The sequence below is a fragment of the Cervus elaphus genome, chromosome 8, assembly GCF_910594005.1.
Source record: "Cervus elaphus chromosome 8, mCerEla1.1, whole genome shotgun sequence".
NCBI lineage: Eukaryota > Metazoa > Chordata > Mammalia > Artiodactyla > Cervidae > Cervus > Cervus elaphus.
Genome location: NC_057822.1, coordinates 4,071,493 through 4,089,824, shown reverse-complemented (window position 1 = coordinate 4,089,824; position 18,332 = coordinate 4,071,493). Strand labels below are relative to the sequence as shown.

Genomic DNA, 18,332 nt, shown 5'->3' with positions numbered 1-18,332 from the left:
TTGACTTTTCTTGAAGCTGTTTTCATTTGTAATCCATTCAGCTCTATTCATTTCTAATAATAACAAACCAATGTTTACTTAAGTGGTCAGAATTATGCAAAACCTTTTCCTTTATCAGAGCCAACCCTCATTATTACTTTTGTGAGATAGGGACTACTGCTATTTATAATTCCTGTCTTACAGATGAGGGAGCAGAGACTCAGAGAGGTGAAATTACTTCCCTAAGGCCACACAGCTAGTAACTGACAGATCAACAACTAAAATCTGTTTGGCATGTTCTTAACCTTTGGAAAAATTGTGCATGTGCATTTGTGACTAAGAAATAAAGAAAAAGAGGAATGTGACCAAAATTACTATTCACCCTGAAGGATTTTCAGCAGAAAGGCGACTTCAGAATAGCATTAGTCTACAATCAGATTTTCTCAGTACTGAGTGGTATGAATGCAAGAGGGGAGCAAAGGTTATGGATGAAAATATTACCTTCAGCGCACCTGTATTTGTGAGATAAGCTGGTGCATCCATCAAATTAAAGTCCAGTGCAAAGCAAAGTCATGTTTGCAAAACAGAGCAGCCTAAACCAAGGCTGGTATCTGGATACAGCTGGATCTCAGGAATGCAGGCAAGAGGAGCCACCTGTAGTCCCCCAGACCCTGAGCCAGAGCAGGGTCAGAGGAGGGAATGTCAAGGTCGGCTCCATTTTGTACTGACATTAACCACCCTGTGAATCCCTCTGGCTTGGCCTCCTTCATCCAACCACATATAGTCACTCTTTTTTAACTAAAAAGTTTTTAATTGAAGTATAGTTGATTTACAATGTTGTCTTAGTTTCTAGTGTACAGAAAAGTGATTCAGCTATATATATATTTATAAATATATAAATAACATATTTCTTTTTCATATTCTTTTCCATTATAGGTTATTATAAGATACAGAATATGGTTTCCTGTGCTACATAGCAGGTCCTTGTTGTCTATTTTATATCTTCATTCACTCAATCGGCCATTCAACAAACGATTTCTGACCACTTGATATGTAGGCACAGGGTATGGAGGAGAATAAGGCATATGCGTGTCCTCTACTCTGGAGCTTACAGTCTTGCTTGGGAAAGGGCTGTATGTCACAGGACATGCGCTAAACGAACAGACGTCCTTGTTGCTCCCAAGTCAAAACCGCCTTTTCTTTTTTTATTTTATTTTTTTAAAAAATACCAAGTTTATTTAGTCAGCAGTGGCATCTCCAGGTACTTAAAATACTTGATTTGTTATCATCAACGATCTAGTCAGCATTTAAATTTCTCAAATTGTTTTAAATTTTTTTCTTTCTTTTTTTTTTTCATTTATTTTTATTAGTTGGAGACTAATTACTTTACAGTATTGCAGTGGTTTCTGCCATACATTGACATGAATCAGCCATGGATTTACATGTGTTCCCCATCCCGATCCCCCGTCCCGCCTCCCTCTCCATCCCATCCCTCTGGGTCTTCCCAGTGCACCAGCCCTGAGCACTTGTCTCATGCATCCAACGTGGGCTGGTGATCTGTTTCACCCTTGATAGTATACTTGTTTTAATGCTGTTCTCTCAGAACATCCCACCCTCGCCTTCTCCCACAGAGTCCAAAAGTCTGTTCTGTACATCTGTGTCTCTTTTTCTGTTTTGCATATAGAAAACCCCCTTTTCCTTCCTAGAGTCTCCTAGGCCACGAGACCACACCACCAATGCTTCTCTTTGCTCCAGTCATCCACCAGCCCCGGGGGCCATCTCTCTTAAGGTCTGAGCTCCTGGCTCAGCCAGTCCTGCTTAATCCTTGGCCGCTTCAATATCCACGGAGTGGTCCTCTGACATTCCTGCCTCCCTGTCCCTCCCCTGAGGATCCTGTCTTCCACCCATCTCAGCCCTCATCCTCACTGTCATACCCTTGACCTTGCCATTGTCAAAACCTGCGACCCCTACATAATGTCAGTTTTTTAGTTTATTTATTTTTACTGGTAGTGCAATTGCTTTACAAAGTTGTGTCAGCTTCTGCTGTACAGTGAAGTGAGCCAGCTACGTGCACACGTAACACCCGCTCGCTGGTGGGCTCCCTCGCCGCCACTGCACCCGCCTGGGTCAGCGTGGAGCACCGCGCTGAGCTCTCTGGGCCTCACCGCCGGCTCCCACTGGGGGCCTGTGTTTATGTCAGGCCTAATCTCCACATTCATCCCGCCCTCCCCTACCCCTCTCTGTGTCCACACGTTCGTTCTCTAGGTCTGCATCTCTATTCCTGCCTTGGGATTAGGGTCATCTTGTGTCACTGTTCGAGCTTCTACATTTTTCTAGCTTCTACGTCATCTAGGGTTCATACATAGATGAGCCCTACATAATGTCAATTTAAAGCATCCCACAGGGTAAGCACTCACCTTCTAGTGTCCGTTCAGCCACACTGCTTTGACCCCATCTGCGCATCCAGTTCATGGATCCTGCCACCTTTCTCTCCGTCTCATTGCTCATTTTCCTCCTCCCTCAGCTGAAATCCCTTGGCTCCTTGCATGTCTCTGTATTAGCGTCCTGTTGCTGCTGTAACAGATGACCATAAGCTTAACAGTTTACAACAACGCATATCTGTTCTCTTGTAGTTCTAGAGGTTAGAAGTCTGAAGCAGGGCTCACTTGCTAACATCAATGTGTCCCTAGGGCCAGGTTCCTTCTAGAGGCTCTAGGGAAGGATTTGTTTCCTTGCCTTTTCCAGCTCCTGGAGGCCACCCATATCTTTTGGTGCATTGCCCTTGCCCTCGTCTTCAAAGCCAGCAAACTTGTGCTGTGTCTTTCTCATGCTGCCCTTTCTCTGGTTCTCTCTCTCCTTCCTTCCTCTTCTGCTTATAAGGACCCTGGGATTACTTTGGTCTTATCTAGACCACACAGTTCAGTTCAGTTGCTCAGTCATGTACAACTCCTTGTGACCCCATGCACGCCAGGCCTCCCTGTCTATCACCAACTCCTGGAGTTTACTCAAACTCATGTCCATCGAGTTGGTGATGCCATCCAACCATCTCATCCTCTGTCATCCCCTTCTCCTCCTGCCTTTAATCTATCCCAGCATCAGGGTCTTTTCCAATGAGTCAGTTCTTCACATCAGGTGGCCAAAGTATTGCTGAAGTATAGCTTCAGCATCAGTCCTTCCAGTGAATATTCAGGACTGATTTCCTTTAGGATGGACTGGTTGGATCTCCTTGCAGTCCAAGGGACTCTCAAGAGTCTTCTCCAGCACCACAGTTCAAAAGCATCAATTCTTCGATGCTCAGCTTTCTTTATAGTCCAATTCTCAACATCCATACATGACTACTGGAGAAACCATGGATCTTTGTCGGCAAAGTAATGTCTCTGCTTTTTAATATGCTGTCTAGGTTGGTCATAACTTTCCTTCCAAGGAGTAAGCATCTTTTAATTTCATGGCTGCAATCACCATCTGTAGTGATTTTGGAGCCCCCCAAAATGAAGTCTCTCACTGTTTCCATTGTTTCCCCATCTACTTGCCATGAAGTGATGGGACCAGATACCATGATCTTAGTTTTCTGAATGTTGAGTTTTAAGCCAACTTTTTCACTCTCCTCTTTCACTTTCATCAAGAAGCTCTTTATTTCTTCTTCACTTTCTGCCATAAGGGTGGTGTCATCTGCATATCTGAGGTTATTGATATTTCTCCCGGCAACCTTGATTCCAACTTGTGCTTCATCCAGCCCAGCATTTCTCATGATGTGCTCTGCATATGAGTTAAATAAGCAGGGTGACAATATACAGCCTTGACGTACTCCTTTTCCTATTTGGAACCAGTCTGTTGTTCCATGTCTAGTTCTAACTGTTGCTTCCTGACCTGCATACAGGTTTCTCAAGAGGCAGGTCAGGTGGTCTGGTATCCCCATCTCTTTCAGAATTTTCCACAGTTTGTTGTGATCCACACAGTCAAAGGCTTCAGCATAGTCAATAAAGCAGGAAAAGATGTTTTTCTGGAATTCTTTTGCTTTTTTGATGATCCAACGGATGTTGGTAATTTGATCTCTGGTTCCTCTGCCTTTTCTAAAACCAGCTTGAACATCTGGAAGTTCATGGTTCATGTACTGTTGAAGCCTGGCTTGGAGAATTTTGAGCATTACTTTGCTAGTGTGTGAGATGAGTGCAATTGTGTGGTAGTCTGAGCATTCTTTGGCATTGCCTTTCTTTGGGATTGGAATGAAAACTGACCTTTTTGAATCCTGTGGCCACTGCTGAATTTTCCAAATTTGCTGACATATTGAGGGCAGCACTTTCACAGCATCATCTTCTAGGATTTGAAATAGCTTAACTGCAATTCCATCACCTCCACTAGCTTTGTTCGTAGTGATGCTTCCTAAGACCCACTTGACTTCACATTCCAGGATGTCTGGCTTCTTTCCTTTATTGTGCCCATCTTTGCATGAAAATTTCCCGTGGTATCTCTAATTTTCTTGAAGAGATCTCTAGTCTTTCCCATTCTATTGTTTCCCTCTATTTCTTTGCATTGATCACCGAGGAAGGCTTTCTTATCTCTCCTTGCTGTTCTTTGGAACTCTGCATTCAGATGGGTATATCTTTCCTTTTCTCCTTTGCCTTTCACATCTCTTCTTCTCATAGCAATTTGTAAAGGCCTCCTCAGACAACCATTTTGCACTTTTGCATTTTTTGTTTGTGGGGATGGTCTTGATCCCTGCCTCCTGTACAATGTCACGAACCTCTGTCCGTAGTTCTTTAGGCACTCTGTCTATCAGATCTAATCCCTTGAATCTATTTTTCACTTCCACTGTATAATCGTAAGGGATTTGATTTAGGTCATACCTAAATGGTCTAGTGGTTCTCCCTACTTTCTTCAACTGAAGTCTGAATTTGGCAATAAGGAGTTCACAATCTGAGCCATGGTCAGCTCCCAGTCTTGTTTTTGCTGACTGTATAGAGTGTCTCCATCTTTGGCTGCAAAGAAGATAATCAGATTTCGGTATTGACCATCTGGTGATGTCCATGTGTAGAGTCTTTTCTTGTGTTGGGTCTTGTTCTGATGGGCGGAGGTGTGGGTCGTGGTGGCCTGCTGCGGGTTTGGGGGCTCTGAGTGTAGCAGTGCCTGCATGGGCCCCTTTGATGGAGGTTGCCATTTCTTCATTACATCCACCATAGTTTGGTGGTGATGGTGGTTTGGTTGCTAAGTCGTGTCCAACTCTTGTGACCCCATGGACTGTAGCCTGCCAGGCTCCTCTGTCCATGGGATTTTCCAGGCAAGAATACTGGAGTGGGTTGCTATTCCTTCTCCAGGGGATCTTCCCAATCCAGAAATCAAACCCGGGTCTCTTGCATTGCAGGTAGAGTCTTTACTGACTGAGCTATGAGGGAAGCCCCCACCATAGTTTGGCCCCAGGTTAATAACAGACAGGGAACACAGCCCCACCCATCAACAGAAAATTGGATTAAAGATTTACTGAGCATGGTCCCACCCATCAGAACAAAACCCAGTTTCCCTCTCAGTCAGTCTCTCCCATCAGGAAGCTTCCATAAGCCTCTTATCCTTCTCCATCAGAGGGCAGACAGACTGAAAACCACAGTCATAGAAAACTAACCAATTTGATCACATGGACCACAGCCTTGTCTAACTCAATGAAACTACGAACCATGCTGTGTAGGGCCACCCAAGATGGATGGGTCATGGTGGAGAGTTCTGACAAAACGTGGTCCACTGGAGAAGGGAATGGCAAACTACTTCATTATTCTTGCCTTGAGAACCCCATGAACAGTATGAAAAGGCAAACGATAGGACACTGAAAGATGAACTCCCCAGGTTGGTAGGTGCCCAATGTGCTACAGGAGATCAGTGGAGAAATAACTCCAGAAAGAATGAACAGACAGAGCCAAAGCAAAAACAATAGCCAGTTGTGGATGTGACTGGTGATAGAAGCAAGGTCCCATGCTGTAAACAGCAATATTGCATAGGAACCTGGAATGTTAGGTCCATGAATCAAGGCAAATTGGAAGTGATCAAACAGGAGATGGCAAGAGTGAGCATCGACATTTTAGGAATCAGAGAACTAAAATGGGCTGGAATGGGTGAATTTAACTCAGATGACCATTATATCTACTGCTGTGGGCAGAAATCCCTTAGAAGAAATGGAGTAGCCATCATAGTCAGCAACAGAGTCTGAAATGCAGTACTTGGATGCAATCTCAAAAACAACAGAATGATCTCTGTTCGTTTCCAAGGCAAACCATTCAATATCATGGTAATCCAAGTCTATGCCCCGACCAGTAATGCTGAAGAAGCTGAAGTTAAATAGTTCTGTGAAGACCTACAAGACCATCTAGAACTAACATCCCAAAAAGATGTCCTTTTCATTATAGGGGACTGGAATGCAAAAGTAGGAAGTCAAGAAATACTGGAGTAGCAGGCAAATTTGGCTTTGGAGTACAGAATGAAGCAGGGCAAAGACTAATTGAGTTTTACCAAGAGAACACCCTGGTCATAGCAAATACCCTCTTCCAACAACACAAGAGAAGACCACACAAGATAACCTCTGATAACCTCCCCATTTCAAGACCCATGTCATGGTCACCTAGTTAGCAAACTTAATTCTGTCTGCAACCTTATTCTAATTCCCTTTTGTCTCCTAGTCTAATATATTCAGAGATTCCAAGAGTGAGGATGTGGGCATCTTTGAGGGGGCCATTATTCTGCCTCCCACAAGCCCCTCAAATGTCTTTCCCTTTCTCTGGGTTATTATTTCTATCCTGAGCAAAATCCCAAATCTCATTCCATCCAACTGTCTGCTTACTCCCTGTCTGCACCCGTGCAGCATAGCCTGGTTGGAGAAAGACAGAAACCACAGCTCACTCCACATTCATGACCACTGGTCTTTTTAAAATAATTAAGTTTTGGCTGCCCTGGGTCTTCATTGCTTTTCTCTAGATGCAGTGAGTGAGGGCTGCTCTTCATTTCGGGGCCAGATTCCTCATGGCGGTGGCTTCTCTTGTTGCAGAGTGTGGGCTCCAGAGCATGGACTCAGTAGCTGTGGTTTATGTGCTTAGTTGCCCTGAGTCACGTAGAATCTTCCCGGACCAGGGGTCGAACCCTTGTCCCCTGCATTGGCAGGTGAATTCGTAACCACTGGACCACCAGGGAAGTCCGCTGTGACCATTGGTCTTGAGTAAACCCTTGGGCCTGCCAGGCAGTTCTGCTACATTTTCCTAGTCCATTCACTCTCTCCCTCTCCTGTTTGATGAGCTCATACCTCCTCCTCACTCTTCACATCCCCACGCTTCCTTCCTTGTCCTTACTCTCCGCTCAGGCTGTTGTTTCCTAGTTTCCCGAGAAAACTGGGGCAATGAGGAGCAGACAGACTCAGCCGCACATCCACCCGCCCACTAGCATCTGCGTCGTATTCACCCTCCCTCTCGGTGCTGTGGACCAAGTGCCCAAAGCCAGTCCCCCGCTGGCGCCTGGAGCCTCTCCCTGTTCAAGTCCTCAAGCCGTCACTCCAAGGGAGCCCCCCACTTCATCCTGTGCTATCATTACCCACCCCCTCTGCCTTTTGTTTCATTTTCCCATCCGCGTACCAGCGTGCTATCATTTCTCCCATCACACAAAACCAAGCTGAAGTAAAACCCTCCCTGGATTTGACATCATCTCTCCAGCCGATCCCTATTTCTTTGCTTCTTTTTTGTACAGAAAATGAGAAAAAGAGCTCTCTGCTTCTTAGGTCCAGTTTCTTCCCTCTAGTTTTCTTGGACCTGCTTACATCCGGCTTTGGCTGCCACTGCGCTTCTCAAGGTCACCGACAACTGCCAAGCTGCTGTATCTAGCGGTGGATTCTCAGCGCGGACCTTCCTGGGCTCCGGGCAGCATCTGATACAGCTCACCTCTTCCTCCTGAACGCTCTGCCTTTACATCCTCACTTGGTGTCCTCCTCTCTCAATGACCACTTGTCTTAGCCTCCTCTGCTGAGTTCTTCCTGTCTCCTGGACCTTGAGAGGTGGAAATGCTTCATGCTCCCTTGGTGGTTGCATCCAGGCCCTTAGCTTGAAATACCATTTTATAAGCTGTGATTGTGCTTAGTCACTCAGTCGTGTCTGACTCTCCGAGACTCCATGGGCTGTAGCCCATTAGGCTCCTCTGTCCCTGGGGAGAGGCTCCTCTGTCTATGGGGAGAATACTGGAGTGGGTTGCCATGCTCCCCCTCCAGGGGATCTTCCCAACCCAGGAATCGAACTGGGGTCTCCTGCTTTGCAAGTGGATTCTTTACCAACTGAGCTATCAGGGAAGTCCCTTTTTATTAGCTAACCACCTCCAAATTCTAAGGGCTTCCCTGATAGCTCAGTTAGTAAAGAATCTGCCTGCAATACAGAAGACCCTGGTTCGATTTCTGGATCGGGAAGGTCCACTGGAGAAGGGATAGGGTACCCATTCCAGTGTTCTGGCCTGGAGAATTCCATGGACTGTATAGTCCATGGGATCACAAAGAGTTGGACACAACTGAGCAACTTTCACTTCACTTCCAAATTCTGTCTGTGGCCTGGACCATTTCTGAGTCCATTCTCTTTCCTAACCTCCAGTCTTGGACGTCAGATAAACTTCTTAAAATTCAAGTGACTAAAAACTGGGATGGCCATGCCAGCCTCTCAGTTAGTTACTCAGGCCAAGAATTTTAGCATCAGTCTGGACTGCTCTCTTTCCCTCACACCCTTCACCAGTCTGAACTGTTCATGTCAGCTCCACTCCAGGTGTGTCCAGGATCTGACCCTTCCTGTCACCTCCACTGCTCCCACCCTGCTCCACCCAGTTTCTTTTTCTTTTTTTTTCTTTAAGTGTGTCTGACTCTTTGCGATCCCATGGACTGCAGCATGCCAGGCTTCTCTGTCCATCACCAACTCTTGGAGCTTGCTCAAACTCATGTCCATTGAGTTGGTGATGCCATCCAACCATCTCATCCTCTGTCCTCCCTTTCTCCTCCTGCCTTCAATCTTTCCCAGCATCAGGGTCTTTTCCAATGAGTCGGTTCTTCACATCAGGTGGCCAAAGTATTGTAGCTTCAGCTTTAGCATCAGTCCTTCCAATGAATATTCAGGGCTGATCTCCTTTAGGATGGACTGGTTGGATCTCCATGCAGTCCAAGGGACTCCTAAGAGTCTTCTCCAACACCACAGTTCAAAAGCATCAATTCTTCAATGCTCAGCTTTCTTTATAGTCCAACTTTCACATCCATACATGACTACTGGAAAAACCATAACTTTGACTAGATGGACCTTTGTTGGCAAAGTAATGTCTCTGCTTTTTAAATGCTGTTTAGGTTGGTCATAACTTTTCCAAGGAGCAAGCGTCTTTTAATTTCATGGCTATAGCCACCAAATGCAGTGATTTTGGAGCTCCCCCTCCAAAATAAAGTCTGTCACTGTTTCCACTGTTTCCCCATCTATTTTCCATGAAGTGATGGGGCTGGATGCCATGATCTTAGTTTTCTGAATGTTGAGTTTTAAGCCAACTTTTTCACTCTCCCTTTCAGTTTCATCAAGAGGCTCTTTAGTTCTTCTTCACTTTCTGCGATAAGGGTGGTGTCATCTGCATGTCTGAGGCAATCTTGATACAGTCCATGAGATCACAAAAGAGTCGGACACAATTTAGCGCCTAAACAACAATAAAATCTTAACTTGATCACATCTGTAAAATCCCTTTTGCCACATAAAGTGATGTATTCACAAATTCACAGGGATTAGGATGTGAACAACTTTGGAGTGGGGTAGTTTTAGTCCCCTCACCTAGCCCACCTTCTAATAAACCACATATTATTAATACTTCATCAGCTGTCTCCTTGAGGATCTGGACTCCTCAGGAAGGATTTTTGCCTGTATCCTCAGTGCCTAGGGCTATTCGTGGCTAATAGTAGATGCACAATAAATATTTTCTTGAATGAACATCTGTTGTTTTGGCTGTGACTGTGTTTGCCTGCCCTTGAGATCTGTGCCACCAGCAACAGCGACTCTGTTTGAAATCACCTGCCTCAGTGTGCCAGGCAGTGTTAGCAGCGGCCTGGGCTGGCTTTGGGGAGTGTGTTGGGCAGCTCCCCAATCCAGGCAGCCTGATGGGAGCTTCATTTCCCTTCCATCAGCCTTTTTTTTTTTCTTTTCCCCAGGCTGCTTCAGTGCACTTTAATTTAATTCTTTGATGTTTATCAGAGTCCCCGAGGTGGGAGGCTTGGTTCCGCCCCGCCACTCCAGGAGATGTCTAGAAAGAGCCTCGTCTCTCTCAGATTTGAGCCAGAGATGTATCTTCAGTCTGGCAAATGGTATTTTGTTACCATGGCAACCCAACTTCTAAAAAAACGGATGTCAAGTAACATGCGGATCCCAGTGCTCATGGCAACCGCCATTCTGCATATTTTGGGGGAGAAAATGTGTCCTGCCTTCTTCCTGTGAGTCGAGGAGGGGGAAGGTGAGCTTAGCAGCACCAGATTTCCTTCCAGAATTGATGAGACATTGAGGATTTTGGCAATAGCAGGGTCAGAGGCTGGACCCCACCCCCCGCCCAGGGTGAAAGCATCTCTTTTCTACAAGGTCACATAACCAATGCTTCTCCCTACCCCCCGTGCTTGAAAGGAGGTCTGTCTTCCGCTCCTTCTGCCTTTGATGCTCAAACCTCTGGAGACGTGCTCAGGTTGTAACAGGTGTAGTGCACACACACCCGTCTTCGGGCTGAGGACGTGACAGGTGTAGGGGTCACTCTTCACCTGCTCTTGCCTTTACTGACTCTTGGATTCACTCATGTGACCCCTCAGGAAATGTTCGCTAAAAGCCCACTGCGTGCCAGGTCCTGGGCTGGAACGTTGGAGGCGTCTAGGAGGTGATTTAGGCGGCGAGCCGCTTTCTCCTGCCCGGAACCTTTCAGGGAGATAAGGAAAGACACAAATTACTCCGTGGCTTGGAAGAGGCGAGCGTTAGGCACGGGCAGGCAGGGAGTGATTAGCTCTGGCACAGTTGTCGGTGGGGGTGGAAATCAAAGAACCCAGCTTTAAATTCTTTTACAGAAAAGATTGGCCACACTATGTACATTTGAGGAACATTTAAGAAAAGATCTCTAACAAGTTTCTCAAAGACATTTTGGACTATGTACTCCATTCTCTTAACCAAAGGTGCACATTTTCCCTGTTATAATGTTTCTGAAATCAGGATTTTTTTTCATCGTCAATCATATATTCAATGAAATGTTTATTTCCCTTTGTTGTTTATTCGCTAAGCCCTGTCTGACTCTTTTGTGACCCCATGGACTGTAACCAGCCAGGCTTCTCTGTCCATGGGATTCTCCAGGCAAGAATACTGGAGTGGGTTGCCATTTCCTTCTCCAGTGGATCTTCCTGACCCAGGGATTGAACTTGAGTCTCTTGCATTGGCAGGTGGGTTCTTTACTGCTGAGCCCCCAGGGAGACCCTTTCTTTCCCTACTTGCAATTAAATTGATAGTATGTTTTAGAATCAAGGAATAGTGAGATTTCTCTTTTTTTCCCTGTCAATATTCATTAGTAGCTGAGCCTGAGACCTGAGAGAATCTTCCTGGCCTTGGACTCCTGCTCATATTTCCTCCCTGAAGAAGTGCAGGCTTTCCCATTAGAGACACCCCGGTTTAATTCCTGCGTAGGGAAGATCCCCTGGAGAAGGAATAGGTTACCCACTCCAATATTGTTGGGCTTCTCCGGTGGCTCAGATGGTAACGAATCCACCTGCAATGCGGGAGACCTGAGTTTGATCCCTGGGTTGGCAAGATCCCCTGGAGGAGGGCATGGCAAGCCACTCCAGTGTTCTTGCCTGGAGAATCCCATGGACAGAGGAGCCTGGCGGGCTACAGTCCACGGGGTCACAAAGAGTCGGACACGACTGAGCGACTAAGCACAGCGCAGCACCTGGTTCCAGGCAGAAGGATCTTGAGGGGCTTCCCTGCGCTGGGCGGCAGGTGAGTTAAAGAGGGTGGCTTCTGGAGTGGCACCGCCTGGGTTCACTTCGCATCCAGGCTCCATCACTTTCTGGCTCTGTGGCCCCCTTAGAGCCTCAGCATCCTCGTCAGCATGGTTGTACTACTACATACTGTCGGGGCTGATGATCTTTCAGTGTATCCATTCTGGACAAACCAAAGTCTGTCCGCTAAACACAACAAAACAGAAAGATGAGTTTACTGCAAGGCTTTCAGCCTGTGGGCTGCAAACTCAAGGCCGTGAAAGCAACGAGTTCCAAGTTGCTCACAGACCAAGGGATTGCTGGGTGGTAAATGCTGAAGATACTTGGATTTTTCAGCTGATGGGTTGCCTTAGTGGTCTTTCCCCCACCTTGTCTCTCTCAGATTTGAGCCAGAGATTTATCTGCAGTCCTTTCTAGCACATGGGTGTGTTATTTCTCTTCCAGCCTTGACAGCTGACGGTCACATCGTTTGGTGACTTTTCAGCAGTTTATTTTATTCTGACATGCCTCTGCTCAAAAGCACCTTGCTGCTTACAGAAGAGAGTTCAAATTCCACAGTTCCTGGTACCTAAGGCTTTGGACACAGATTTACTGAAATAATGAAAGGACCTCCATGATCTGGCTCTAATGTATCTTTTCAGTCTTTTTTGCCACTACCTTTTCCTGATCCAGGGTGGAATCTATTTTTCTGTAAGTCAGTTGGTGCAATTTTTAGAAACCTCAGGTTATCAAGCTATGTTGTTCAAAAATAATTGTTTCAATAGAAAAATAACAAAGACTAGAGTGTCTCAGATTTAAAATAGTAAGAGTTGTCTTTGTCTGCCCACCAGACCCTCCTCTCTTGTGGTCCCAACCTTCAGCCTCTAGACCACAGGGGTGAGCACATGTCCCAGATCGGGCAATTATATTATCCTTGGTCGCAGTGATTGGTCCAGGCACAGACATGTGACCCAGGCTAGCCAATGGGAAGTCTTCCCTGAGATTTTTTTTTCCCTTCATCGTCCCCTCCTTTGCCTCACCTGTGCCAGTTTTTCTTGCAAAATGAAGACCTTAGCCTAATGCTCCTTGCAACTGTGATCTAACTGAAAGGAGAAAGACTAATGGTGGTTAGAGACGGAAGTGAAAAGGCAGAGAAAAGCAGCAGAAAGGAGAAGGGAGAGAGGAAGTGGAGAAAAGGATAGAATTAGCAAATGCTGGTGCAGTTGAGCCCTGGATCCATGTGTCCTAGAGACCGGCTTCACCATGTGCTTCTTCTGCTTAGAATATTCAGTCTATAATTTTCTATTTTGGCTTAAGGTAGTTTGAATTGGGTCTGACCAGGAGTGCAGCAAGGCAGGCTTGCTTGTATGCTCCTTAGAATGAGTACCCTTAAATTTGTACTCTAGACTCCTCCTGGGTGCACCTTGGTCTTTAGCCTGAGTTGAGTTTCAATGACTTGTAACTGAATGAGTTATTGGCTCGTAAAAACTCTGCTTATATTTTGTCATTGCAAGCTAGAAACATATCACTTGATCAAATTAGCCAAATACATTTAAATACTAATGGGCATAGCCTGAAGAACACAGACAACTGGGTCAATGTCAGTAGGTTTCTAGGCTAAGAAAGTAAACTGTGGCCCATTTCACAACTGCCAACAACTGGCTTGGTTGTAACACAAGCCACGAATTAGGGAACATGACTGTGTTGATTATAACTTGTTCAGATATCATTTGTAACCTCAGAGCTCCTGTCTCTCTAACTTGTCTTATGGTTGGTAGAATGGATGCTGAGAAGTCATCCCTCCTTCCTTAGGTAACAGCGCCCAGAAGAGTGCTTGTTACATAGAAGGCACTCAGCTGTTATCTGTTGGATTGAACTGAACTGCACCTTGATCTCTGGGCTCCCATCTCCTCGTACATGTCTAATAGCGGGTGTGTCATTTCTTCTTGGCTTGCTGTTATTGTTCAGTTGCTAAGTCATGTATGACTCTTTGCAACCTCATAGACTGTAGAATGCCAGGCTCCTCTGTCCTCCACCATCTCTCTGAGTTTGCTTGACTTCATGTCCAATGAGTGGGTGATACTATCTAACATCTCATCCTCTGCTGCCCTCTTCTCCTTTTGCTTTCAATCTCTCCCAGCATTAGGGTCTTTTCCAATGATCTGGCTCTTCACATTGGGTGGCCAAAGTATTGGAGCTTCAGCATCAGTCCTTCCAATGAATATTTAGGGTTGATTTCCTTTAGGATTGACTGGTTTGACCTCCTTGCTGTCCAAGGGACTCTCAAAAATCTTCTCCGGCACCACAATTGAAAAGCATCAGTTCTTCAGTGCTCAGCCTTCTTTATGGTCCAACCCTCACATCTGTATAAAACTGCTGGAAAAGCCATAGCATTGACTATAGGGACCTTTGTGGGCAAAGTGATGTCTCTGCTGTTTTAGTATGCTGTCTAGGTTGGTCATAGCTTTCCTTCCAAGGAGCAAGGGTCTTTTAATTTCATGGCTGCAGTCATTGTCTGCAGTGATTTTGGAGCCCAAGAAAATAAGATCTGTCACCATTTCCACTTTTCCCCCTTCTATCTGCCATGAAGTGATGGGATTGGATGCCATGATCTTAGTTTATTTAATGTTGAGTTTCAAGCCAGTTTTTTGCTCTCTTCTTGACTAGCAGATGTTTTGCCTCCCCTGGCTTCAGTAATTAGCTCAGGGATGGATATGTGAGCCAAGGCAGTCCATGAGACTCAAATTCCAGAATTTTTCTTGAAACTAATGGTACCAGAACCAGCTGTGCCTGACAGTAGTGCTAACTCCTGCATTTGTCAGGGGAATAAAAAGGACCATCTCTTTTAGTCTGTGCTTCTTAAGAGAGGACTTCCCTGAAGCCCCTCTGCAGACCTTCTGTCCCAGCTCATTGGTCAGAAGTGGATCATGTGTTCATTCCCAAGCCAGTCCCTGGCAAGGAGGAGGAGACCATCACGACTGGCTGGGACTGAGCCAAGGTCAGCCACCCTGCCGCACAAGGTCCCACAATGGGTCCTATGTTTGTCCCTTCCTCCCCAGTGTCCACAGTCTGTTCTCTCTTCAGGTTCCATCCCATCTGCCTCGCATATAGACAATTCCCTTCCACCTCTAGGAAAAGCACTTCATTTGACCCTATACCCTTTCTACTGATCAGCACGGGAGTTTTTGACCTGCTCCATTTCCGATCTGGGCCGGTTCACCCCTCCTTAGGCAACCTGGTGGTCCCCCGCTCCCGGGAGGTCACCATATTGATGCTGAACTTAGTGCGGACACCCAATCGGCATAGTGCACTGCAGCCCAGAACTCCTGAGCTCACCGATCCTCCAGCCTCAGCCTCCCGAGTAGCTGGGATTACAGGCGCACGCCACCGCGCCCAGCCCTATACCCTTTCTAGCCACCAAATTTCTTTCCTTCCTTTCATCAGAATTAGGTAGCTAATGACTTGCTGAACTCAAACGATGTTGTTGAGGCGTGCAGAAGGACTCTATATTCAGCCTCTCTCTCAAAATGGACAAAAGCTCAAGAAAGTAGAACCAGTGGCAAGGGAAACCATTCAAGCAAAGACTGGATGACCATCTCTGGGTCAACGTAGAAAGGCTTCCCCTATTGCGAGTGAGTTTGGATTGAGTTTGTTTATTTATTCAACAAGTATTTATTGAGTACCTACTATATACTAGGTACTGGGCTAAATACTGAGGATGCAGCAGTTAACAAGACAGAAATACTCCTGGGGTCATTCAGCTTAGAGGTTAGCAGGGGAGATGGGCCTTGAGTGAATAATTATACAGACAAATATATAGTTACAGATATTGTAGGATGACTCTTAAAATCCCTTCGAATCAAAGACTTATGATTTTCTATGTAAAATACTTAGTCAGTGCCTGGCGCATAGTAGATAGTTCACTACTATAATTGTTACTACTATAGATATTCCCTATCCAGTGAGCCTATGGGGAATGTTTCTCTCCTGCAAACTTCTATATTGTGTAAATCTGAGTACTGTGTGCGTGCATGTGTGCTCAGCCTCTTCAGTTGTGTCCAGCTTTTTGTGACCCATGGACTGTAGCCCACCAGGCTCCTCTGTTCATGGAATTCTCCAGGCAAGAATACTGGAGTGGATTGCCATGCTCTCCTCCAAAGGATCTTCCCAGCACAGGGACTGAACCCAGAGCTCCCGTGTTGCCAGCATTGCAGGCACATTCTTTACCACGGAGCCACCTGGGAAACCCTGTCTGAGTAGTAATATTTGCTTTTCAGCAGTTGTTGTTCAGTCACTCAGTCGTGTCCGACTCTTTGTGACCCCCATGGACTGCAGCATGCCAAGCTTCCCTGTCCTTCACTATCTCTCGGAGTTTTCTCAAACTCATGTCCATCGAGTCGGTGATGCCATCCAACCATCTCATCCTCTGTCATCTCCTCCTTCTGCCTTCAGTCTTTCCAAGCATCAGGGTTTTTTTGTGAATGAGTCAGCTCTTTGCATCAGGTGATCAAAGTATTGGAGCTTTAGTTTCAGCATCAGTCCTTCCAATGAATATTCAGGACTGATTTCCTTTAGGATGGACTGGTTGGATCTCCTTGTAGTCTAAGGGACTCTCAAAAGTCTTCTCCAACACCACAGTTCAAAAGCATCAATTCTTCAGTGCTCAGCCTTCTTTATGGTCCATAGAACTCCTGCTGGAAGACACCAGGGGAATCATCTACTCCTGTTTTCCCATTTTACAGATGAGAAACTGAAACTAAGGTAGGTGCTGGACTTGACAGTAATCACATGGTTAGTAAACCAAAGAGCTGATGGAAGACTCCTAGCACCTGACTCCCAAGCCTGAATTGAGTCATCCTGTCCTAATACACCAAGAAACAGCTGCTATTAATAATTAAGAGTGGGTGGGTGTTAAGGATGGGTGAATGGGGGGTGGGAGGGGAGAGGGATGGGGGTGAAGGGAGGAGGATTCGGCATTTCCCAGGTGGGGCTGGAGGCAGAGGTAGTCACAGGGCTTAGGGCTTACTTGGGCCCCTGATACAGCCCCGTGTGGCGCCACAGTTAGCCTGAGGGTTCCCTTAGGACCTGGGCCGTTATTCCTTCATCTCCCTGCTCTAGTCCCTGGCCCTGGTCGCTTCCTGATTGCCTTCTGCATTCCGTGCTCTTGGTGCCCCGCTGTGGCTGAACATATCCACTGCAGCAGTGACTGCACCTGTTCCTGGGGAAAATACCAGAGACAGAAATAAGGAGGTGAAGGGCCCTTAGAGATTATTTTACAAATTGTTTTCCTTTTTCTTGGTGGAATCCTGTCTTCTAGGCTAGTTTCCCAGATGTATTGTTCTTGACTAACTCTTCGAATAGGAGTAATGTCTGTGATTCAGGGTGGGAAATGACTCCCACCAATCACCAGGTTGTTTCTAGGGCCAAACAACATGAACGAGGTAAAAGTCAGAAGAGTTTAGTGCTTGGGCATGGAGGTCTGGAGAAAGATAAAACTGTGTAAGCTGCATCTTCACCTCAGTGATCCCCATCTGTAAAATGGGGATGAAAATAATGCCTAATGAGACTTCCCTGGCAGTCCAGTGGTTAAGACTTGGTGTTCCCAATGCCGAGGACACAGGTTTGATCTGTGGTTGGGGAACTAAGATCCCACCTGGCACTCCTCACGGCCTAAAAAAAAAGTACCTAACCAGTTCGTAGGCAGCTGGGAGAATGGCTGGAAAGGGTGGTGCTTGGCACACCACGTACAAAAATTAACTTGTGTGATAGACAGTGGTTAAGACAGCAGATCTTAAGAGTTCTCATCACACAGATAATTTTTAAAAAACTTGTTTAGTATCTATATGAGATGATGGATGTTAACTAACCCTATTGTGGTCATCATTTCACAGTATATGTAAATCAAATCATCATGCTCTATACCTTAAACTTACACAGTGATGGATGTTTTATTTCTCAATAAAATTGGGAAAAAAATAAGATGAATCACAGATCTAAAACTATCAAACTTTTGGGAGAAAACCTAGGAGAAAAATGACTGTGGTCTTAGATTGGGCAAAGACGTCTTAATGCAATACTGAAAGCATGATACATTAAAAAAAAATTGACAAACTGGATTTCATAAAAATCAAGAACTTCTGCTCTTCAAAAGACAAAGAGAATGAGAAGTCAAGCCACAATACTGAAGAAAATGTTTGCAAATCACATATTTTGTAAGGGACTTGTATCCAAAATATACAAAGAATGCTCAATAATTAGCAAACAACTCAATTTAAAAAGTAGGGAAAAGATTTGAGCAGATACTTCCCTCGCAAAAATATGTGCGTGGCAAGGAAGCACATAAAAGATGTCTGATGTAATTAATTATTAGAAAAATGCAAATTAAAACCAC

At 45.6% G+C, this 18,332-nt stretch overlaps 1 long non-coding RNA gene across 1 annotated transcript; it reads right to left on the bottom strand.

The window, feature by feature from the left end:
- Window positions 1–640: 640 nt before the first annotated feature.
- LOC122698938 lies at window positions 641–15,282 on the bottom strand. Its single transcript, XR_006342459.1, has 3 exons — window positions 15,132–15,282; window positions 8,686–8,705; window positions 641–650 (listed from the first exon to the last, which is right to left on the bottom strand). It is a non-coding gene; the product is annotated as an uncharacterized LOC122698938 (long non-coding RNA).
- Window positions 15,283–18,332: the final 3,050 nt, after the last annotated feature.